The 25816-nt window shown below is 38.4% G+C and overlaps 1 long non-coding RNA gene across 1 annotated transcript in view; it reads left to right on the top strand.

The window, feature by feature from the left end:
- The window catches only part of LOC310914355, a 172312-nt gene that overhangs the window by 77226 nt on the left and 69270 nt on the right, over nucleotides 1-25816 (top strand). Inside the window, exons 3-4 of the long non-coding RNA XR_014591010.1 lie at nucleotides 14383-14499; nucleotides 20089-20193. This is a non-coding gene — a long non-coding RNA (uncharacterized lncRNA). The remainder of the gene's footprint in view (nucleotides 1-14382; nucleotides 14500-20088; nucleotides 20194-25816) is intronic.

Here is a 25816-nt window from a genome sequence, read left to right as displayed (position 1 = left end):
CCTGTCACAGAAGGAGGTAAGTTTGGCCAAGGAGGACCTGCCTCTCATAAACCTGTGCTGGCTGAGCCTGATCCCTTGGTTATCGTGTACATGTTGCATGATGGCACTCAAGCTGATCTTCCATGACCTTCCTCAGCATCAAGGTTGGGCTGACAGATCTGTAGTTCTCCAGATCCTCCTCTGGCCCTTCTTGTAGATGGGCATCACGTTTGCTAACATCCAGTCAATGGCAATTCACCAGTTAGCAAGGACTGCTGGTAAATGATGGAAAGTGGCTCAGTGAGCACCTCCAGCATCTCCTTCAGTACCCTTGGGTGGATTCCATCTGGCTCCCATGAACTCACATGTCTAAATGGTGCAGCAGATCACTGACCATTTCCCCATGGATTATGGGGGCTTCATTCTGCTCCTTGTCTTCAAGCTCAGGGGGCTGGGCAGCCTGAGATAACTGGTCTCACTGTAAAAGACAGGAAAAGAAGGCATTAAGCACTTCAGCCTTTTCTTCATCCTTCATCACTCCATTTCCCCTCTGTCTAATGAAAAATAGATATCCTTTGAAACATGATGGTCTCTGAAAAAGCAACAGAGTGCACATTCTTATTGTGCATTGATGTATCTGTTGTATCTAAGTTTTTGCTGTTTACCTTCTTTTATACCTCTGCAGCGTAACAGCTTCTTCAAAGAATTTTTTTTCCTTCCACTATCTACCTTTTTGACTCATCACATCTAAAGAACTGTATAGTTTAAAACCAAAATGTTTTCATGTGATAAGGGAATTCTGATTGTCCTCCTCATTTTCTAGAGGCCTGCTCTGAGACCACCTCTGGTTATGATCCACATGTACTACTGAAGCTGGCTAGAATGGTGTGACAAATGTAAGTGTTTTGAAGAAACTTGCCCCTGCAAGCCTCCATTTGTGTACTTGGAATTAACAGTTGCTTTACTATCCTTGTGTCATGCCCCCGCTTCTGTAATGTGCAGACAATGATATCATTCATATCATCTCACAAAGATGATGTGAAAATGAATCACTTAATGTTTGTAATGCATTCAGATGTTGTGATGAGCACTGTAGGAAAACCCACAAGCAAATGAATAATTCATTGTTCAAATCAGGCTTTGAACAGTACATGGTAAACAAGACATGGGACTTCACACTGAATAGTAAGAGTAAGGCCAAATAATTAATGATCACTTGTTCAACTATCATGGTTGATTCAGAGTATTGAAAGGTAATGGCATCTTGTGGAAAGAGTGTAGTCATGTCCTAAAGGGACTGGATGTTAGTATGGGATGGGAAAGATAAATAAAGAAAAATAATTTATGTTTTTTATTTTGTTCTTTCAGTGAACTTTAGTATTAGTTATGATCTGTGTTTTGGAATAAAGATGAAGTGTGTCAGACTTCCTAAATTGTCTGATTTTAAGTCTGTGTATCTCCCATTACACAGATGTGATAGTATTGGAGAATCCTAATCTCTTCTTTAATTCTGTTTTCATAGTTTCCTGCTGCCCAGTGAATAATTTTGGTCTTTGGTATTTAAGCATCAAGGAAAGGGTGCAACACTTTCTTTGGACACTGTGGTACAGTCTTTGGATATATTTTTTTTTTTATTTTAATGTATCTTATATGTCTTGATATGAAATGATCTTAAGAGCACCTAACAGAAGAGGAGATGTAAACTTTCTCTTGTGTACTGGCTGCAAAATAAAAGTTTAGTTTTGATGGAATTTTCGGTTCTGGAATACCTTCTTCCTGTGTTCAACCTTTTGACCTTCCTTTCCATGATAGGTCTGAATGTTTACATTCTGAGAGTGAAAAAGAAAACTGAGGGAGGTATTTGCAGCTACACTACACAAAAATATGTCAATAATTCAGGCTGACTAATAACTCCTCTAGTAACTAAAGTCACCTGCAATTTTTTATAGTCCTAGAGTATAAGCCATCCAGAACATATAATCAATTCCACTCTGCAGATGGAACTGATTTTTTTTCCCAAGCATCTCCTCCCTACTTCCCTAAGCTGAATCTTTAAAAATCAATTCTATAATATGATCAGTTTAAAATCCTGAATATTCTGAGGTAATGATACTAAACTTCTAGCATTTCACTGCTTCCAGTGGCAAATCTATTGGCAGTGCAGCATTAAAAATAAACCAGATTTTCCATGAAAACTGTTATAATTCACATTTATAATTTTAAAAACATTTTAACTGTATTTTTTATGTTTTAAATGCAAGACCATTGAGCACAGACATGTCCAAGAGACAGCCACAGCCCATGTTAATACAATGACATCACTCAGTGTGATAAATAGCAGTTATGTCACACCCACTGTTGAAAACAAAAGCAAATCGTGTTTTAAAAGCAATTCTGTATTTCACACTTCTGGAACAGTTTAACAAAGTGCTACTGCTTCAATAGCCTAGTGGTTGGAATGAAACACAGGATCAAATATAAAGGGATAAATCAGTATTTTAGGATTGTAGAGAAATATGAACTTTAAGTACATTAACAAGATAAGAAATGTAATGAAAGGAAGAAACATTCTTTCCTAGATTCTGAAGTCAGCAAAGAACAGCAAACTCAATTTTTGTTTTTTACTATAATATATGTAAACAGAAAACTTGCAAAGCATGAACTCATCTTTTGCAAAGATGGGCCAAATTATTACACCTGTAGGTTGAAATGTTCAGGGAGTTCTAAGTGTATTTTCGTTGATCTTTTATGAGAGATGAGTTCTGGATGTTAACTGGTATTTGCTTCTGGTTTTGTCAGTATTTTCTTAAGGTCCTGCATAATTTTTAGCCTGAGTTCCTAGTAAATCCAATACCACTTCACAGCCAAAACCTCACAGATTTCTCAAGTTTACAGGTTTTGGAAACTTAAAATGAAACCTGTAACTTGGAGACACAAGCTGGTGAATGTGGGTCCCTGAAGTAGTCTGCAAATCTGCTGTTGCCAATCAGGCCCTGAGGTAGAAATTACTGTGTTAGTTCTTTGCATTTTTTACCCAGGGATCTCAAAGCCTGTTATATCTAATAAATTGCTCTTGTCCACAATGTGGAAGATGTATGTAAGTTACTATGGGCTTATTCTAAGCCTGCACAAACGGAAACATAAATCAGCTTGGCTTACAGTGGATGCAGAAGTGGTGTCAGGAACAGAAACCAAAGGTCTTCTTTCTCCTCTGGGTCAGCTGACCCAGGAGTGTGAGAAAGCTCATTCATGTGCACACAATTCTGCCTGCTGTCAAAGTCTTTAGCCTACTTCCTAAAGAAAACAAGACCCTTTTTTTTTTTCTCCCTCTTCTGCCTTATCCCTTCACACAATAACCTTTGATTTTTTTATTTTTTTTTTTTTTTTGGCCATAAGAGGTTTGAGCAAAATTGTAAGGGGAAAGCCATAAAAATGTTATGAGATAATGAACTGGCTAGAAGAGGAAGATAAATTAGTGCTTCCTGAGAGATGTGTGAGCCTACCAGGTCTGTGCTCTGTGCTTTATCTGGCCTGAGAGGTTGGCTGAACCTCTTGAGCCGTGGCTCAGGCTTTGCTGTAGCAGGGCTGCCTCTGTGCCCAGCTGGGAGTTAGCTGAGGGAGGAGGGATGCGTGGAACCTGGTTGAAATGGTGTCACTGGAGTAAGGGTTGCTGGGAGTTGTAATTGGCCATAAATGAGAGAAGCTTAAGTTTTATTACTGGCACTGTTTGCAGAAGAACTTGGAGCTATTCTTTCTGCTGTTAAAAATGCCTGCTTGGGAATGGACTGTTATAATTTTGATCAGCTTGGCAATTAAAAAAGGTATTTTATTTCCAACTAGAGTTTTTAAAGCAGAAACTTATTTAAAACATTGAGCTCTAAGCCCCTCCAAGGGAGTGTTTCTTTAAATAAATACATAACAGCATCTCAAACTCCAAGAGGTTGTTGGGTTTTTTTTAATCTTCTAAGTAGGTGTTCTTTGCAGTTATGTCTTTCATCTCATGGGAACTGTCTACTCCTTGTTTTAATCCCAAAACATTATCAAAGTCAATGGGAAAGAAGAGGAAAAAAAAGTATCTGCAAACTCCAAAATAAAAGCTTAGTGTACTGTGATTGAGCTGGGAAGAAATACTATCCTGCTAGTTTTAGGCTTTGTATAGGGAATTTTCAGAGTTAGAACTTTTAACTGCATTGGTATATGAATGGGTATATGCATTGGTGTATGGACATAGAATTATTCTTTTCACCAAGAACTACACGCATGAAATGTGTGAAGAACGTGTGGAGCGATGCTTAATTTTGTTCTCCTTTGGAGTACAACATTGTAGCTATGTAGCATGAAAAGAAATCAGAAATGCATATCAGAAACATATCCCCAGTCTGTTTGGAAGAGAAAAATTGAGACTGTTGTCCTTCCACTCCCCTTGGACAATCTGCTAACTTGATATTCTGTAGTCTGAGTGAGCTCTCTAGGTCATCAAAGTAATTTTTGGAAACCTGTGGCCTTAGTATTCCTACAGATAATAGCATCAGGCCCATTATCTCATACTCTTCAATTTTGTTTTGCCTTCCTGCAATTTACATCCCATTGTCCACTGATATTTTCTGCTTTTAAAGTCAAGTCAAATAACACTTCCTATGTTGGCTCTGGACTTAATAAAAATCAGACATGCAGCATTTGGGACTCTTAAAATAACACGTTTTAATACACAGATGTGAGATATCTTTTGAAATCTGTGGTGGATGTTTATTTCCTGCTGGGCTTAATTTAGGAATCTAGTGCTAGCATTAAACCAAGGGGAAAAATGTTTGCTCTTTCATCTGTGTGCCACATCCCATCCAAAATCACAAACAGCTCCTTTAAATTTCTGATCTTTGTCCCCTGCTGGATGTGCATAATACACATGCCTGTCTGACATATGAGACAGCCAGAGCCTTAAGAAAAAAAAAAAAAAAAAAAATGCTAAGCTTATGCTTCTTGTCTTAAGCCTCATAATCATCTGCATTTTGGGAGAATGACAAGTGTTCAAATCAGTTTTGATTTAATAAAGATGCAGCTTTTCCTTTTTTTTGAAGAAACCTCTTTCTTACCAAGTCAAAAGTCCCAATTTTATTGGAGAAAGAAAACAGGTAAAAATGCTTGGGGAATAAATACTTTCCTCATATCAGAGGACCATTTCCCTTTTTCTAATACTGCCTTTGAATACACAAGTAAATAGTTTCAGGAGTGTCACCTAAAAATTGCAAAATTTACTCAGGTCAAACCTGAGTGTGAATCTGTCTTTAACACCTGGCCATGTAGCTCTTCCAAACACTCATTATGTAGCTGTACACCATAACACACAGAAGAACTTCTGTTTTTGTGCAAGCTGAAATGAAGCTGTGTGGCTTCAGATGTTCAACTGCTTGGATCACACCAAAGAGCTGGGATCAGAGCTTAAAAGAAGTTTTCCCTTGCTGTTCGATAAAAGTCTATCTTTGTTTGAAAAATCATCTTGGGCCCATTGTGCTATAATAGAGATTACACATGAAAAGCATATTTTTAAAGAAAGTTATTAAGTTGTAAAATGTAACATTGAAAAGTTTGATGCTAGAATAAATATTGGTCCTGTAATCTCAGTGGGTACATTGTATGTAGGTATTATGATACAAATTTTAATTATATGCTTGCATCTTTTTTCTCTGTAGTTTGTCTGCCTCATTTACATATACATCCCTTCTCACCTCTCCCTCCCCTCAAAGAGAAAGCAGTCTTTAAACTGACAAGCTATTTGATGTTTTGTTTTCCCTTTATGCAGTATAAGAGCAAATTACACTAACTGTATGCTGTTCCAGCCCTGATATGAGGGCAAAATAATTAATTCTTTCCTGCAATTCTCTGTGGTACTTCACCAGCTGAGGAACAGAGTGATCCTCTGCTGCCTAACAGCAGCTTTTTAGTGACACTTGCAAGGAAAGCCCTGCCAGCACAAACTTAGAGATTTTATGTATTGAAATTTAAGTTACTTTTACAAAGTATCTGTGCACAGATTTAAACTTTCTACCAGGCAGAGAGATCTGAGAAGATTCTGAGTTTAAAATAATAATAATTAAAAAAAAAAAAAAAAAAAAAAATAAGAAGAAAAAACAGGCATGTTCAAAGCTAACAGGCATGTTGCCAGTTCCTGATCCAAAGCCAGTGTCTTCTAAGGCTTCCCAAAGTGCACCAGGATTTTACAGTGTGTATTCTTGGATTCATTTGTTTGTGAAAACTGAAGTTCATATTTATAGAGAAGCAAAATCTCAGGCCAAACAGAAATTTGCTGGAAAATAGGTCTTTGAAAATAAAAATATCTGACCCACTTGGTAACTGAGGGTGCTGTTTAGCTAAATGTATTAGTTTTGTAAAAGACTAAGAAAGTGTACTAAACTTCGATTTTCTTCAAAATGTTTGTTATTGTTTTATTCAAAGTATTTTACACATAGTGAGCAATAATCAGCTGTGCTAAGAGTATGCTGGTCAGATATGCCTTGGGTCTGATCTGCTTATCTGCTTTCTGTATTTCAGATTCCTATCTGTGTCTTGTATAATCACACTTTTTTTTTTTTTTTTAATGATGTTCAGAAATAGAAATAAACTAGAACCTAATCCAAGGCAGTGTGAATGTTCATTTATAAAATGAGATTGTTTACTCAGTGGTCTTCAAAGCTGGCTTTGTCAGAAGGGGTAACATGATTTTCAGGGTCTTTTCAAAGACCCTAAACTCTGGTTAACACTTCATATCAAAGGAAGAAACTTAGAAGCATTTCTTTGGAGCAATATTTTGCTTTCTTGGGCTTTATCTATCTTCCAAATCCTTGATAATGACCTTAAGCAAAGTGATGAAGCTTGAAAGGAGCAGATATAGCTCAGCCTCAGTTAGATGGGACTGTTTCTCTCCACCTGGCACTCAAGTTGTTTTAACCATAGTGTACTACAAAATGTCTACTTAGCGTCCTTATTTTTTGCCCCATACTGGGCACATACTATGTGATTCAGAGGTCATGGTATGTCCCAAGTGCAAGACACTGATGTCTTTTTGCAGAGTCTTTGATCCATTACTTTCTTTTACTTTACCAGGAAGAGTTCAGTTGTAAGCACACACCAGGGTACAGGAGAAGAAACTCAGTGACAATCTCAGTGATGTGATATTGTATCTCCCACACCATTTTGCTGATGTTATTTTGGTATATTGTGTTCATCATTTATGTAAAGTTGTGATTTGTCACGTTGGTATTAAATGTCATGTAGGCAGCATTTCTCTCATTTGGGGGTTGAGGTAGAAAGGTAAGGTAATCATCATCAAAGGGCCATGTAAGAACCAGCTCTCTGTCTTAACAGTAAGCTGTCACAAAATTAAATTGTCCTGATGATGAGATGCCATTAGTATGTTACCTCCAATAAGGTCTTTATTTCATCGGCTATGTCACCACTGGTACAAGAATGAAAATGAATGCCCAAGTGATACAGAGTGGTACCACAAAATTAAACTTTTTATCTTTGAAAAACCCCAAACCAGTTGCTCATAAAACAAACCATCCCACCATGTATTCTAGTATTTTCTTTGTGAAGTATTTGTTCAATAAAAAACCCACTCTTTTGATTGTCTTTTAGGAAGCTATACCAGAGGGAAAACTTTTAGGCTGATGGTAAAACCTTCAGAAATTACAAATGGATTGAAGACTCCTAAGGCAAATATTTTTATAAAATGTTTGGACACTGAAGCTGCTTCACTGACTTCCAGTGAGACAATGTTTCTGAACATGGTTCTGAAGAAGACCCTTAAAAGCTAAACTGCGTTGGGAGATTTTAAACTGCTACCTTTAATCTTTATGGGCTGTAATGGGGCCAAATTTTAGGCAATGGGAACAAAGAAAGTCTTAGTTGGCTGCATTCCTATTCTTAATTGGAGGCTATGAAAAATGAATCAAAGTGTGGAGAAAGCACAAAGCTCATCTTAAATACGCAAAACCAATATAAGTATCTTCTCATCAATATGTTTTATCTTCAAGTTTTTCTTATATTTTTAGAATGATCATAGTCTATAATGTGAATTGTATATGGAATTATCCTGTAATTGAGCTTCAACATCCCATGTGTACACAAAAACATGCATCTGTGTTCCTGTAGTAGTTACTCTTGCTCTGCAGCATTTTCCTATGCACAGAATGGGAAATAGGCAGGTAAATTTAGCTCCCGTAAATGAAAAATACTTAGTTTTTAATTAGTGCTGTCTATAGTTTTTTTTTTCATATTTTGTTCATTTGGGCATATTTGGGTTTATTGTACATTTTCTTAACCTAAAATAAAACTCCAAAACCCACAACCTCGTGAAACCCACCAGGAATACTTAGGTTCAGTTTCACAGATTTTTGTATTTTTGTCCTAGTAAGTTAATTTTTTGTGCAATGGTTGTTGTTATGGCATATCTTCTCTGTTCCAGGACTTCACTTCTCATTTGTTGGATGTTTTTTAGAGAGCTCTAGAGAGAGCTGAGAATATACTTGACTCTGATATGGTGATATAGATACAGCCAAATATGAGCAAAATGGAGCTTGCAATGCTTATGCTTCTGTATTTTACTGTGGTATTTATGTAACACTTCAGATTATTGTGCTATTGTTTCAGATATTTCAGTTTCTCCTCATCCCTATTATCCTTAAAATTGTTTCTGTAGATGGTGGGCCAGAAGCAGGAGATGCAGTGGAACTCTATATGTAATCCATATAGGAGGGATTGTCCAGATTAAGTCTCTACAGAAAAGGCATTTGGCTTTCAGACCTGTACTTCCTGTACATTTGCAAGTACAGGTCATGTTCACCTCTTGTCTGTAACAAAATACTCAAAATTTACAGTCTATGTGCAGGAATTGTCCATGTAGGTGTCTCTGATACTTCACGGCTGATTTGTGGTTTTGGAATGTTTTTGTCCGCTTAAAAATAAATTCTGATTTTATTTTTTCTTTATTATTTTATCGCTAAATATAACTTCCATGAAAATTTTTGAGAAATCTGAGTTCATAGCCAAATTTATGGGACTTCATGTTAAAATTCCAGATGCTTTGGATAGAATGTGCTGCTAGAAGTAGGGGTGTCTATGTTGGGTATAACACGTGCCTTCAATGATGTGACATTGGAGGACACACAGAAGTCATCCTTAGATGTGCAGAATTATTGTTGTGAGCAAAGAAATTAAGTTTGTAGATTTTGGGGGAAACTTTCAATTCTGTGCATTGTTTGTCTGATGCTTCTCGAATTTTTGCTTTGAAAATATGGAAGTGGCATATTTTGACTGAATGTTTTATAGATTATGGATAAAACATTAAATAAGGTTTCCTGGATGTTTGTATCTTATTGCCATAAATTTACCTTATATTGATTTCCAAAATATAACTTTTTTTTGAGTTATTTTTGCCTTTTCAATAGGAAAATGGAGTTTAATAAAGAGAAAATTTGTCACCAAAAAACCAAATCAGCTGACGCATTTTTTTGACCTAGCTATATGAGAAGTATTTTTAAAAGTACTAATATAAAATACTAAATGTAAAATGAGTAAATCTAGCTTCAACTTATTGTTTGATGGATATGAGAGAGACTTCAGGTTCAGTGTCATTAAGCACTTTCCTTAAATGGGGATGTGGTTTGGAATGGTTGTTTATAAATATGCAGATGTACTTAAGCCCAATAACTGTCAAGCATTTGCATGTTAATGAAGTGCTACTGCACTAAGCAGTGGACAGCCAGCTGGAACTGTGGAGATAGGATTTATGCTGAGGATCTCAAGGAAACTGTCATGAATTTAAACACACAAGGTATGGCTCCTGTTGACTGGCAGAGATCTTGTCCACTACTGACACTTATTTTCATATATTCTATCAGATGCACAGTAAAACCAAGTTCTTGCTCTCTGTAACCCTTCTGTTTTTTTAACTAAAATAAATCAATTTTAAGGACAGAAATGAATATCCTTCTCTCTCAGATAGACGGCAGAACTCATAAGGGAATAATTACAAGTCTAATTCAGCTCTTTTAATGACATCAGCTCAATGATTCTTGGATTCAAAGTCCCGGATGAGTTCCTGAGCTTTTTAACTCTAAGCTTCTAGGCTGAAATAGTATGACTTTTAAATTTTGTTTTCATTGGAAGATCAAAGAAATGACTGCAGCATTAATTAACTGTGCGTATTTTGTTTGTGCAGCCCACTGAAGAAAGATTGTGTATTTAATAACATTCATTTGCTGGGTGAGATAAGGAAAGGAAAGAAGGCTGGTGCGTTGGGCCTATCAGAGGAATTGTCTGTAGGGCTGACAGAAGCTTCTAGAAGTTGGTCATCCGTGTGTATATTTTCTAGAAGATTTTTCTGTCAGATCAAGTCTGATAATCCTGACATGAGCCTTTCTAATGGGTTGTATTGCAGAGGCATTACTTGAGGTGACTGTTTTATCTTGTGCAGATTTTAAGCACATGAAGATTTTTTATTTTGTACAAAAGTTACAAATATATCATTGGGAATGTAGAGGGTAATTACATGTTTCTACATTATTTTCTTTTTGGTAATGTAATAGCATCCATAACTTCCCCTTATGCAAGAATACGATGAGGAGTGCTGGGGCTGTTTGTATGATTAAAAGCTGTGGGAACTGGGCTATGAGGGACCAGGAGCAGGTTGGCCCTGGTCGACAACGAAGTGGACATTCATCTAAGATCGTGGAAAATAAGATGCTAGGATAGGTCATAGAGTGAAGAATGGAATTATGGGAATGGTTATGTTATTGAAGTTGCATCATGTAAGGTTATGTTCTAGTTCTTGTCTATGATTGGCTAACAATGTTTCACATATATGGTAATATAATTGTTCATTGGTTCATTGTCTGGGCTAAAGTCTATATATTGTTATTTTTGCCCCATTGTTGTGTCTTTGGAGGTTGCCCCATATTGTGTTTGGCTTATGTTCTTTTGTTGGCTCCAGCTATGCATTAAAGTTATTTTTCAGGCTTACTCAGTCATTCCTGTCTCTATTTCAATCTGCCACCTTGGCTGGTCCGATTTGTGTTGCATCGCCGGCAACGAAAACTGTAGTCCTATGGTCAAGGCAGGCCAGCCATCCCTTATACCCATTCTTTGGCAACTGACCATATTGTCCTTAAGCTTTTTCTGGAAGTAGGTGCCTTGCTCCAGATGTGGGACATCTCTGCTGGTGTCTATGATTTTTCAAAGACAAGAGAGAGCAGACACACTACAACAGCAACCTCTTCTCTCAGCACCCTTGGGCGCAGCCTGACTCTGATCTCCTCACAGCAGCTGAGTTGCTACTGTCCCAAAATGATGACTGCTTCTGCTAGACTGAGGTGTAGAGGACAGCTGAATGCACACTATCAGAAAATGTCCCTGGTTTCCTCATAGTTTCTATTTCCTTATACTGTAAGGGAATGGAGCCTCTGTGGCAGTCACATATGAAGATGGTGCTTCTTGGTCTGATTTGCTCAGAAATAGGACAAGGAGTCGTGCAAAGCAGCTGCTGCATGCTGGGGAGAGAGAGCTGTGATATTTTACTGAGGAGGAGGAATGCTGGAGGAAACAGTGCCCCCTTCTACAAGTCCTTTTTGCAGTGTAAAGGGATTATTCCTTAATTAAAAGAAGTGATAGATCTTTGCCTGCTGGTAAGAGGCAGCACACCTGTGTGCTGGCTCCAGGGGGAGCTGGCTCTGGTTGCTGGCTGCTGGTGGCTGCTTCTGATCCTGTTTCTGTGGGAACAAGTGTTGGATCAGCAAATGGGATGTATGTGAGAACAATAACACACAAATATTGATTTACTGGCTACCCGAGCTATTTCTGTGGTTGCAAACTGTCTGCCTTCAGCCACATGCCTAACACTGCACGTAAGGCACAGCGGCCCTGCTCTGCTGCCTTATCTTTACCACTTGCAGAGGAAAAAGGAGTGTTTTAACATATGGCATGTGAGAAAATGCATCCATGGAGTGCTTGTGTGGTCAGCCAGAGCTTAGTCCAGCCTATTTCTTCCACTACCACTGGTGCCAAGACTTTGTGTTACATTAGTTAATTCTGCCAACTGAGGACAAAGACTGCTATGCTGTCTGACATCTCCTGGAGCAGTGAGGTGCAGACAACAGAATAGTATTGAGGAGGTGGTTATCTTGTAATTTTCCACCCCCTGTCCATTCTCTCTCTCTCTCTCTCTCTCCCTATTTCTCTCTCTCTCCCTTCCTTCCCTATCCCTTAATATTTACTGATGTGCAAGAGGTTAAACTCAACCTGTCTCAGTTTCAGCAAAAGGGGGTGAAAAACCCTGTTATGATAACAAAATTATGTTCTGTGTAATTTTAGATGTCAGTCTGAAATTCTGTTGATTTGGGATTGTGTTCAAGCATAAGTCGAGACCTACAATAGAGTGGCAATTTTGCTTAAAAATTCTGACTTTTCTGTTCCATGAATGCAGATTACTCTTATTACTATCTAGATAACACCAGAATTGTTGGTTTTGATCTTACTACACAAGATGCTAATCAAAAACCAGATTCCTTGTAATTAACCCCTTAGTAGATGGACTTTTATATTTTTTTAAACCTACACAATTTTTTGTTTTATATATCCCTAGACATTTCTGCATTTTGGGGTTTAATTACATTTTGAATAGAAAGGAGTTTTAACTTCCCTGGGCACAGGGTTAAAATAGAGTTTGCAGCTGAAAAAAAGGAATTTAATGCTTTGCCCATCAGGCAGCAGTAGGATGAAAATCCCAGAATGCCTGACAACTGCCTTTCTGACAATGCCTGACTGTTGCCCTCACTGTCCTATTAGGAAACCTTTCCAGGGCTCAGTGAGCCCGAGAGTTACGCTTGTTTGCAGAATCTTTCCTTCTGCCCTTCCTTCTCTTTCCTTTTTATTATTAAATTAATTTTTAATTATTCCCTAGGTTCTAAGGCTCTTAAATACAGCTCATCAAACTTTGACTTTATGCCAGAGAAGCTTTTGGCTTCTTTAATTTGTCCAGCATCAATTGTCCGAACCTGCAGCTGGCCATTGATGTGGTGTGGGAAAGCCCTGATGGAGCAAGCTTTCCTTGCAAGCACAACACAGGAACAGCAGGTGTCATGGAGACCTTTGGGCTGTTTCCACAAGTGAAAGAGTTGCTTCTGCAGTTTGGGATCCCTCTGTGGGCTTGGTACCTGCCTGTGTTGCCATCCAGCTTCTGCAACACTGTTTTATTGCAGTGTGCTACTGGAATTACCCTTGCTGGTGTAACTTGTTGTCTGTGGGGTTTTTTAAATGTTCCTGGGCACTACCAAGACAGCTGGGAGACACTTCTTGTACTGAAAATCTCCTTGCAAATATTAGAGATCTTATGACTGCTTCAGTTGTCTGCTTTACTTAAAAACCTCTGTTGTGTGTCAAAACTAAAGCTTTTCCTCCTCAACACACTGATAGTTCCTGGCAATTGTGAGCAGGACATAAACCCATTAAAAGCCCCAAATTAGTTCTTAAGCAATGTTTATACAATAGCTCAATACAAATTATGTTTAAACATTAGCATACAGCAAAACTGTGCTATTTTCATTTTAACAAATTTGTGTATGCTGTGGAAACCACAAGGTTTGTGGGAGGAGGAGAATGCCTTGGAGAAGAATCCAGCATTAACTGGCCATTGGTTACTGAGATGGTACACAAACCTCAGCGTCAGACTGGCTTTGTTTGTTGCTCCAGGAGTTGTGGGCTGCTGAATGTTTTTTTAAGGAACACTTTTCTCAGTTGCATGCTTGCCTGGAGGTGGTCTCCTCCACCACAAGCACCTTATTCTTGCCAGTCATCCCTTCAGGCTCAGTGTGCTAGTGTAAGCTGAAGCAAGAAAACATTCCGCAGACCACAGCATGCTGCATCTTATCAGCAGTGGCCAGCAAACAAGCTCAAATCAGCCCTAATTTGTAAAAAGCTTACCAAGCTAGGACTAGGCTTCTCAGGAGACAAGTTGCTTCTTTCTCACCAGCTGAAATGATGAGATACACTGGAAGCTGCTGTCCTGGATCGATTGAATGTGCTGATGCCCTGACACCCTTTGCAGACGTATTTAGAACTTGAATCATGCTTCCATACTGCTCTGTTTATCCTGAGCCTCCTGAAAACCATATGTCTGTGATTCATGGGGCATTGAGCCTGGGCTAATCAGCTGTGCTGACAGGCAGGGTATATTTTATTGGGCTTAATGCAACCTTAATGTTGCTGTGCAGTTTCCAGAATACTTTGTGTGGATATGCCCATGATCAGAGGAGCTTAAATTGACTTGGAATTTGTCCCTGTCCAGTTCAGACTGCGTGACCTTTAAAGCGACTGTGAAGCAATATCTCTTCCTTTTTCCTCTCTGCCCCAAAGGCCAATCCAGGACAAGGAGGTTTTGAAGGGACACAAGAAAAACAGAGCCAATGTAAACACCAGCAAGGAAAGAGGAGCGGAGAGGAAGAAACTGAAATAGCCATGGAAACCTGTCAGGTACAGAGAAGGCCCTTTTTGACATACTCTATTTCTTATAACACTTAGCATACATTTAGTTAAACCAGTAAAAAAAGCCATTCTGACCCTGTGAGATGTTATGCTTGCATTTACAGTATATTCCTGCTGTGAAGATTATAAGTCAGCATTTGAAATATGGCAAACTAGAACTGTTTTGTAGGAACTGTGTGTTTTAACAAAAGTGCGTTTTAAACTCTGGGACATCTTCCTACTTGTTCTCAACTAGTTTATGTATTGAAAAAAATAAAGGAGAAAGGCAGTGTGAGCATGCTGTGAGTATGCTACAGAGTTGCCCAGATGACTGACCCTCCCTATTTGGCTGGCTACTTTCTGAGAGCATGTTGAACACATGCTCTGGTGCTGTTTGAAGGCCCCATGAGAGGAAGAAACTGATTGAAAGCTCTCAGTTGTGCTGAAGTGGGTGGCCAAAGTGCTGGAATTGAACAGCTGCTATGAACCTGCTGAACTTTGTTGTTTATAAATTATTTTGCAAGCCATCTGGAACAAGAATGGTGCCACAGTTTACAAAGGCTGTAGCTGAGGTTTTCAGGTTGAGCAGCAAGTGTGAAATATTATTAAGTGATTATCAGATTTTAAAAGCTTTTCTGAGTGGCTTAAAGAGAGACTCTTAGGTTAGAGAGATTTTAACTGAAACACACTGCTGGCTTTTCTTTCCTCATGGTATGTTTATCTAAGTTACATTTAGGTCTCCCATTAAATCCTTAACAATACCCAAGAATCCTACTATGACTGAGGAAAAATACCCATTAGGTAAGAGGTTCGTTTGCTTCGTGGGTAGGAGATTGTACTGTTGTCCCTGACAAAGTATTCCTCAGAAAACCTTCCCCGTGTGTAGGGCTGACATCAAGTGTGAGATTATTTATGTTTCAGGTGAAATGAGCTACTTAACACATCTGCCTATTTCCCAAATCTTGCTGAAGCAACCCAGTACTCCTGTAAGTGAGACAAGGGCACAAGGACTATGCAAGATGGCCAGGCTGTAACTGGCAGCCTCCCTCTGTCTTGGCTCGCTCTGTCTTTTATGGACTTTCCCATTGGTAGCAGAACTGTGTCCATAGATGTCATTGTAGCTGAACAAGTATGGGCTGAATGAGGAGACCAGGCCTTGGGAGACCTTAGGAAACACACTTTGGAAAGTGTGATTTTACCATCCCCAGCTATGGCCTCCCCTGGATCCGTGAGACTGGGAATCTTTGAGCTTTCCAGCTTTTTGCTATTAGAACAAGAGGGATTTTTGCCTAATTTCTTAATGAATTTCTCTTTATAAGTCTTAGGGCAAATGTGCTGTGAGAGTGACTCATACATTTACCTTGTGAGCAGTGTACCTGAAATGGCTCAATGTGTGGGATGCTCAGCATGCACTGGCTGGGTGTAAAATGGGAAATGTCACAGGAAAGAGGCTGTAACCCACAAATCTCTGCTATTTCTGTGCTTTGTACATGGACCTGTTGTTGTGCTGACACACAGCTTTTTAGTTAAGGTGCATTGCAGCTTAAGCTCTTTCTGGAAGGTTGCTTCCAGTGAAGGTGGAGGGAACTGAAAGTCTCATAGATATTAGTCAGGTAGAAAGCATGGATTGACAACTGGAAGAGATATTAGGAACAGAAATTATACAGTAAACTTGCACAGTTGTTGTAGGAGCACCTTTCTCTTCTGTTGGCTAGGTGGAAATCTTATGTGCTTTTTAACATGAAGGAGGTGGCTATCACTGGAAAGCAGCAATAATGAAGGTTTTCTGCTCAACTGTTTTATAATGCTGAACAGGCAGTTTTCTGATGTGACTATATATCTCATTTTTTGACATTATGTACAGGGAATTAAATATAACTTGCCTTGCCTTGTTCTGAGCACATGAATGCAGTCTCAAAATATGATGCAGTTGCTTGTATTAATGGTATTTCTACTTCGTGTGTGTGACAACTTCAGTATGGTCTTGTTGCAGCTTCAGGATATTAAGACTATGAAAGCGTTGCTAAAATATAGCTGCTTTTCAGACTTGAGTTTCTACTTTCCTCTGAAAACTCACATTTGTGTTCAGGGTTTTCTGTTATGCATGAGGTGCTAAGGAGAAGATGGGAATCTTAAACCCAGGACTGTGAAAATCAGTGAAACCTGGTTTTCCGAGAGTAATGACACACGAGTTCTGGCTTCTGTTTTGTCCCCTCATTTGGGGGCCTAGAAAACAGGGAATATGTGTGTGTGTGTGTATCTAATTTCTAGCCTCTTTGGCTATTTTTTTTCCTCCAGATGGGTGTAATTTTCATGTGTTCAGTGCTGCGGAGCTCATTCTGCAGACTTCCGCTCCACTGGGGTGCTAAGTAGGTCTCCCTTGCGCATACCCTGCTGCTTATTTTCACAAAATCTGTGGGAATTTACTGGCTTTGAGACTCTGGGTCCTTTGTTAAATGAGTCTGAATTTAGTCAACAGGTTCAAAAATTGCTGGAAATACGGGTGGGTAGACTACCTGTGCCCATGTATGCCCAGAGGTAATGAACCTGTGCATTCTAGACTTTGCATGTGTAGAAACACATGTAACAACTACTGCAAATGATTTGTTTTTACTCTGTGCAGCTGACGAAATTCCACCAGGTCTGAAAATAAATCCCACTTTAAGAAATAATTGATTTGCCTTTTTTTTTTCCCAGGCATGTTATTTGTTTATTTATTTTTCTTCTCTCTAATCCATCTCTATAAGTGGTATAAAAGAAATGCTGACACACTCTTGCCTTTGCTATCACCAGTGGGTGCTACTCTAAAAGTATCTAATGATTTTAATGAATTTTGTGGCTGAAAGTTGGACACTGAAGCTTATTTAAAAGCATTCAACAGTGAAAAAAGAATAGGCCTTTATTGATATCTAGTCAAAAGTGAAGACTTAGCTGTAATTATTTACAAATCAATTAATGGACCTTTCCTCTAACACCCTATCAGTCAAAGACTGGCTAAGAGCAGCAGAGAGCATTGATAAGAATACACCATGAAACAAAATCAATTGGTTTTTGTCATTCTGACAGAAGTGAGCTCTACACGTGGATTAACCCAGAATGCAACAGGAAAATGTCCACAGGCTGGAAGATAACCTAATTTTATAAAATCAAGGTTGTCATAAGAATCTTCCATAATTGATGGTGAGATTAGAATTTATCTAACAGCCTGGTGGTAAAAATCAAAACAGCTTCTGGTGCAGCATTGCAAATACTTCAAAGCTAGGTTGGCTTCCCCAGATATGGCATCTGTCCTTAATGTCAAGAAATTTAAAGAAAGTAGATACAGGGCATGAGCTTTGAGATCATACTTTTATGAATGAGGTCATATGTTTGTGATTGTAGTTGGTGGTTACAGTATGCAGTCCTTAGGAAGTATTGGTGCCTGTGTATATTTTTTTTGTCTGAATATGAAGCAGTGATGGTATTTGGATCATTTGGATCATCCTGGCTCTAGTATCACAGAATCATTAGGTTGGAAGAGATCTTCAAGATCACTGAGTCCAATCCAGCCCTAACACATCAACTAGACTGTGGCACTAAGTGCCACATCTAGTCTTTCTTTAAACACATCCAGGGATGGTAACTCCACCACCTCCCCCGGCAGGCCATTCCAGTACTTTTTCTCTTTTTCCATAAAAACTTTTTCCAAATATCCAACTTACATTTCCCTTGGCACAGCTTAAGACTGTGTCCTCTTGTTTGATTCTGCAAAACAACAACAAAAAAAACTCCTTAATATTTCCTCAAAATGGTCTTTGAAAAAATATGAAACATTTTTGCAATTATCAGCAGAGCACTAAGATAGTATTGGGGTGATATAGTTAAAGGACAAAACTTAAGACTACCAGTTCTTAGCGAATCTTAATTCTTTGTGTGATCACACAATGTGAAATTCTCAGGAAATTTTCAGTCTTGTATCTAGATTTTTTTGGTTCATACTCAGCTCAGTAAGAGCAGTGCTCTGATTTCTACCTCCAGCTGTGCAGTACATATTTTACAGCCTTATGATTAGCATAACTTTATTCCACTCAAGCATTCCTCATCAGTGTATGCCAGCTTCCTCTCCCCACAGTGGGCCTTCCCCAAGCTGCTTTTGGGAAATCCTTAGGAAAGACACCTCTATGCACATGCTGCTCCTTCTCTTCATCCATCCAACATGTCTGTTGTTTCTAGCTGTAAGATGCTTTTCTGCATTTCTGCATGTTATTTTGCAAATCATCCAAGCAGTGTAGCAGTAACACTTCTTATTTATCCAATTCAATTTTCAGCCTAAAATAATTCTAAAGATTGCGCCTCCTATGAGATTTAATGCAACAACTGTTCCTCAAAAGACAGTGCAAATAGGCACTGGTGAATACAAGGGCAGGAATACCTAAGAATCATTTAAATAAACAACAGGGCAAGCCTTAAAGCAAAACCCAAACAAAATATATTAATCAAGATGATTTATCAGTAATGTTTTGTGACCTAGACCAAAGGTCAACACAGTAACCTTTCAGTAATGCATCGTGCAGTCATGCAAAAGACCTGGTTTCTGTTCTCGGGCCTGCTCTGAACAAACTTGTGTGGTTTGTTTAATCTCTACAGGGAGAAAGCTTTGCATTGCTCATTGATTTCAAGGGTGACCGTACAGATGGAAATATGTGCCCTTTTTGTCCTGAAATGGGATGATGATGCTTGAGACAACAACTTTTAGGGACTTACAAGTGCTAGAAATATGCAATGAATGTTAGAAAGAAAGATATGGAGCTCTAGCTTTTAAAACAGTTTAACATTGTAAACCCTTGAGAAGGTAAAAGTGTGTGTAGTGAGTCTGACAGCTCTGTGCTGAACATACAGGATTCCCATAAAGGATCCTGGAGTGCTCAGAGGTGCTTTGTACCAACAGAGATGCTTAAGTTTCCAAGCTACTAAAAAGAAAGGGATTTTCAATGAAAATAATAAATACACTAGAAGAAAAGTTAGGGGAGCTATTGTTGCCCTGGTAACCATAACTCTGATATCAGTTAGCATGACAGTTGTTTTTACCTGCTGACCTCTTAATGTTTCCCTCTGCTTAGTATTTGCAGCACTAATTTAAAAATTCTATAATCATTGTTTCTTTTTTATTTCATATTTATATATCTTTGATAGTTTTGTCCCCACCCTCTTTGTGTTGTTCAAAGACAAGCTTTTTGCCTTCTTTTCTACACACGCTCATCTCTCCTTAAGTTGGGCAGAGTGAAAGGGGCAGAGGAGGAATCACTGAACTGAAGTCAACATCCGGAATAAATTCTTTCTAAAAAAGAATAAATAATTGTCTTGTCTGCAAGACACAGAACTCCTCATTTAAACTTATTATACTTCTTGTGTCTCAAAATCACACAATAATGTAGACAAGTAGTAGCATGAGAAAAATAAAATGACTGTTGTTTCCAGGTCGTTTGACGCAAACTATTTTTTTCAATATCAAAAGAACTCTACATATGGTTTCTGACATATGTCATTACCTTGACATTGGTTTAGAAGAATGCTAGCCTTAGCTGGGATTGTGAGATGCTTTCTTTTTTTTCTCCTTAGGAGTTGGCTCATGGTCATGACATACCCATTTAAAAGCTTTTTACAATGTTTCCTGGGCAAGCACCAATTGTCTTACGGGAAAATTTGACTTTGGGTGAAAAGAAGGTGAGTAGAGAAAAAGGAGATGAAAGTACAAAATTAGCTTCAAATCACTGCCTGCCACCATCTTGAACTATGTTTTTTTCACTTACCTTTGGAAGAGGAACTGTTGGAAATAGCACAGCATCAGTAATCTGCAGTGACTATCTTGTATAGCGGAATTTTCCTTGGAGGTATTCACATTCTAGGTGATTTAATCCTTGCAGCTTAAAAACATGTTATTCTTCAAATACATAATTCTCTTTTGCCTGCTGCTTCATGTTAATATTGTGGGGAAAAAACCCCTTGTGCCTCTGTAAAAAAGTTCTTTTGAAGTATGTTTTCAAGTCTTTCTACTTATGTACTGCTCCTCTGTTTTCTGTGATTTCTAAAACACGAATTAGGGGAAAGATGCTCTCACTGGCTACTTTAGATATTAGATGTAGCTGTTATTTCTTTTGTGGCAAAGGAAGGTGAGATTATCTAGCATCCTCTCCACTTGCATCTTGAAAACCTCCAGCAATGTGGACTCTGTCATGTCCCTGGAGAGACTGTGCCAGTGAATGACTCTTCTTGCTGTAAAAGGCTAATTTCTTACATCTAGAAGCAAAATACTGGTAGCTGATGTTGAAAGTGTGTTTTGAGAAGAGGGCATTGCGAGAGCTTTGTGTTTGTAAGAGAGATGGAGAGGAATTCCAGTGAAAGTAGATAAACTTGTTTGAGCAAAGTTTTATCAAGGTTGTTTTTCTTTAATGAAAATAAAAATCTGAAGATCAATTCTAAATCTACCTTTGTTGTTTCAGAAATTATTGGACTGAGAATGTTTTGCCTTGGCTTCACTCAATATGAAATTAATCCTTAAGCTTTCAACCCCCAAAGTAATGCATAGTTTGGCATCAAACAATATGTATATGAGGCATGGTTTGATTTACCTTGAATCTGTATCCTTCTCATGCATCAAGCTAAGCAGTCTAATAATATCACAGCACATCATGACACATCAAACCCAGATGACCAGATGGTTCTCTGTGACTCAAAGAAGTACAGTTGGCATCTGCAAGAAAACAGTCTTCTTTTGTAATCATTATTTTCCCTGGCATTTCACCCAAATTACTAAGAGAGTGTAAAACTTCCAAACAAACTCTACAAAGCTTCTCTGCCAACAACCATACTACTCCATATTTGAGCAGCTAATTAAAATATTTTGGTATCCAAATTTGCAGATGAAGTCAACATTTGGGGGATTGGACAAGATGATCTCCAGAGGTCCCTTTCAACCCTAACAATTCTGTGACTTTCTAATTTCTGTTTATTGTTGATGCAAAGGATGCAGAATGTCTGGGTACTGGGAATCCAGACACTGGTATTGATCACTTTAATTTGCTGTTCATGCAGCAGGCCACCTTTTGACAGACTTCTAGTTTTGTAGATTTAGATCTATGCTTTCTCAAACTCCTTGGTTTGTCAGGAACATTGGGCACGTTTTAAACTACTGGTAATTCACTTTGCACTCTCTGGAGATGCAGCATCTTACTTTAACAGCCCAGGGAATAAATGTCACTGGCAGCATGTCAGAAAATGAAAATATAAACTTGCCACTTAAATACCATATAAGTGCAACCTGGTATTGGGTGATGGTAACATCTTATCTTTTCTAATAAATGAAGTAAGGAGGAAAAATAGTAACTATTAGACAGCTTAAAAATAAAAGAGACTCACATAATTAAGCATAGTCAGTATTTTATGAAATCTCTGTGAAATTCTGTTATGTTTAACATCTCAGTATCTGCTTAAGAGCAGAGTCTGGTGTAAGAATAACTTCAACACAAATGGAACCCACTTTTCCCCCTATTGTAAAGTTCTCTAATTGTGTGTGCATTCTATACAATGTCACTGTTAGTGATAGAAAAAATGTTTTCTTTACTTGAAATCTATTTGGACAAAGCTAGTTCCAGATCTTAGCTTCATCTTGACTGCTCAGCTCTGCTCAGTAAGAGAGACATTAATATAGATTTGGGAGATGGGAATAGAGAACAAGTTTCTGAAAAAAAAAAGAAAAAAATACCATCTGAGAAAAAAAAATAAAAAAAAATAAAAAAAAAATAAAAAAAAAAAAGAAAAAAAAAAGAGTATAAACTTAAGACAAAGTATAAAATAACCAGGGAGTTAAAGTGCAAAAGTGAAGGAATAAAGGAAAGGTCAAAAATTAACTTGAAAAGTTCTGGTAAAATATACCACAGGCTGCCTGTCATTTGGGGTCAGAGGACTGTTTCAGTATCTTATAGATGGACTGATAGGCAATCTTATGAACTTTGGTAACTCAAAAAGTGGAATTGAGTGAAGAAACTTAGAACAAATATTAATCTTTGAGTTCAGGAAAATGTTACAAGCTTAAAACAGCTTAAGGATTACAGATCCTCAAATTTTCTGAGATGTATATAAACTTCACAGAGTTTTATAGCAGTCTTAATTGTTTATTTATTGTTGGCTTAAACTTTAAGAGTAACCTCATCAAGCAAGGGTGGTATGCTCTTACTGCTGCTCAGGCGAGAAAAGGAGGGTGGCAGACCTCTGTGTGGTAAATGCAGTGGTGGTATTTACTATGTAGGATAACTCCATTTTGTTTCACTGTCAGAATATGAAAAGACAAGTGTGGCAAAATTTATCTACAACTGTGCAATGTGTTTTCACCCCCTGGGACAGATGAGAACAGGTGGAAGGATGGTAATGTTAAAATAATAGGAGGAGAGGAGCCAGCTCAGCGCTAGTGCCTGTGACTGTGGCTATAGAAACACATAAGTGTGGGGTGAGTTCATTATAAATTCAGTGTTGGTTACTGCCTCAGTACATGTTTTTGACCTATGGTTAATCTCAAGTAGTGCAAGGTGGTTCCCAAGAGCCAGAAGTGCCTCTCAGGGAAATTCCCAAGAGCACCTGCTGGCCTGCGAATTCATGAGCTCTTCTGCCTTGTGCATGTGCCTTTATCATGGTAGAGAGAAAAATCAGCCTGGCATTTGAATATTGTGCACTAATTGAATGGGCAGATATGTTTCAAAATATGTTTTACAACACAGCTGCTGTGACTGCACCGTTTAGTTTTATTTTTTAAAATTGTGAATCAACACTAAATTTCAAATGCAAAATAGGCAATAAGGCTTGTTGGTGTATATTTGGCTGTGAAAAACTGGTTAAGCTAGCTTTGGTCTAGCTCTTATTTTGTGCCCAGAAGTAACTTTGTAGACATAAATTAAAGCATGCAAATACTTGTTTGATCTGAGACTGCAGTAGGCAATTAGGTATCTTTGAAAAAAATAATCTGTAACTATTTCCTGGAGGAGAGGAATGAAAGAGAGAGGGGTTTAGAAAGTAAGCAGTTACTGTTTTATGTTATACTAGGGCACCACGCCAGTTCAAGCCATTTTAGGCTCAATCCCTGCATTCAGAAAATTGATCCACATTGTAAACTTGACCTATACTGGGTTCATGATCAGAAGACCTCTTGTTTTATCCCTGGACAAGTAGATCGTGTTGCCTCATGACTTTCAGAGTTTTTGTCCCTTCTGACAGTTTGCCTAGGGATTCCTAGGAATGAATAAAGATACCACTGGTAGTGTGATCTTGTTACCTAAAGTGAATTGAAAGGTCTTAAATACAATAATTGTAAGTTTTTGACAAATGTCATTATTTAAATATAAAGGCACGAAGGAATATACTTTTCAAAGCATTGCCTGGAGGATTGGCAATATTTCTTTCTTTGTAGTGAGAAGAGTAGTACATTTTAGACTTTGTCCTGTATTTGAAAGAGCTCAGTAGATGAGATCTGAGGGCCTTTGAGTTTAGAAAACTTTGTTTTGGGAGGTCCAGGTTGAACTTTAAAAGCTGTGTATAGCCCTCAAAGCCTGGCCTGCGTATTCTGTTTCCCTGTCATTTCAAGGTGAGAAGAACATTTTTTTTGCTTGCAGGCTTTTCATTAATGTTGAAGAGAAATCACGAGAACAATCAGCTCTCATGATGGTTTGAATTTCTTTTGGTAACAATTCATGTAAATAGGTGTGCATATGCAAGCTAGACATAGCTTTAGGGCTGCTGTTAAATTGTCAGTGTATATGCCAGTTGCATTAAAATTGGACAGCTCTGACTTATGTGCAGCACTGTAAGTTGTAGGTGTAGCATTTAGAAATACTACTTTTTATGGAGGTAAAAGTGGGTTGACTATGAGTTGGGATTTGGGGTGGAAGGTAGTTGTGGAAGTCATAGAAAACCAAAACTATTTCTTATGAACTGTTTTCAGCTCAAGATTGTTCTTAGATTAATGTCCAAATAACTAAGAAATGTCTTTTAGCAGTTGTGTTAGCCTTGCTTTAAAGCAGATGTGCCATGCAAGTCTTTCAGAAACTGGCTTGGTTTGGAAGGCCCCTTATAAAACATTTAGACTCTCCTGTCTTGAGCAGGGGCACCTTTCACTAGACCAGGTTGGTCAAAGTCCCATCCAATCTGGCCTTGAACACTTCCACGGATGGAGCATTCTCAGCTTCTCCAGGCAACCTATTCCAGTGCCTCACCACTCTCTGAGTAAAGAAGTTCCTCCTGATATCTAATAGAAACCTACTCTCTGCATCAGTGAGCTCTCTTGGTGTCCCCTTGACAGAGTTGCAGTGATGCTTGCTACTGCCTCTTTTCATTTGGTTTGAAGCAGAGCTACTACAGTGCAGGTCCTCTCTGCTTGAGAAGACAGAAATGCAAAATGAGCTGAGCCCCAGCTATGCTACCTGAACATAGGGGACCACAGTAAAGGAGAGAATGTTTCTCCACCCAACACACCAAGTGCAAGAGGTACTTGCAAATTGTTAAATGGATCAAAGGCTTCTCATGTAAACAGTGCAGACAGAGCAAGGAGAAGATGCTATTGGAATGAGGCAGTGAAAAAAGGCTTTGATTGCACAAAATACATGTGTTTGAGCAGCAGTCAGGGTCATTTGTCCCTGTTTACCATGGTGACCTTTATGGTAAAGGTGTAAATTTCATAGAATTTTAAGAAAATTTCCTGCTCACATTTATGCATTTAAGCTATTTTAAGTTAGTGTGTATGGAATTACGTGGGTCAGTAATAAGCACCTAAGACCTAACCTGGGGATGGGAAACAGACCCAATAGAGCAGGCTGGGAGGGAAATGTTCAGTATTGTTCTTTGATAGTTCTTAAAAGGTGTGGATAGGAGAATTTTAAGAAAAATGAGTTTTAAAAGGTATTCTAACAGTGCTTTCAAATGCATAAGGTCTTTGTACTTGCTGGAAATCTTCAGAGAATCAGAGTAAAAGAGGTGTTGAAATCCTTGGGAATAAACAAGTAAAAGACTGTCTAGGTGAATGTAGTCCTATGTTTAAATCAGAGGTTGTTTACTGTGAGGTTGTATCCTCAAAACAGCTGTTCACAATAGCTTGTTATACCAGTTCTACAAGGTTTTCTGAAAGAAAAATCAAGATATGAAGCTTGCTGTTTGCTTGCCAAGGTTTGTTTCACACAAGTCCTGCATCTTTGCACCCTGTTCTGGGAGCTTTTGCCTTGAGGAGGAGTTCTCTTTTTCTCTCATGATCAGGAATAAATCCCATTCAAGCCCAAAATAAAGGGAAAGATTCTTTCCTTCATTTTCC

The sequence above is a fragment of the Zosterops lateralis genome (assembly GCF_965231275.1).
Source record: "Zosterops lateralis genome assembly, chromosome: 1".
Taxonomy (NCBI): Eukaryota; Metazoa; Chordata; class Aves; order Passeriformes; family Zosteropidae; genus Zosterops; species Zosterops lateralis.
Note: the sequence above shows the minus strand (reverse complement) of the source record. Positions and strands in the feature narration are given on the sequence as shown.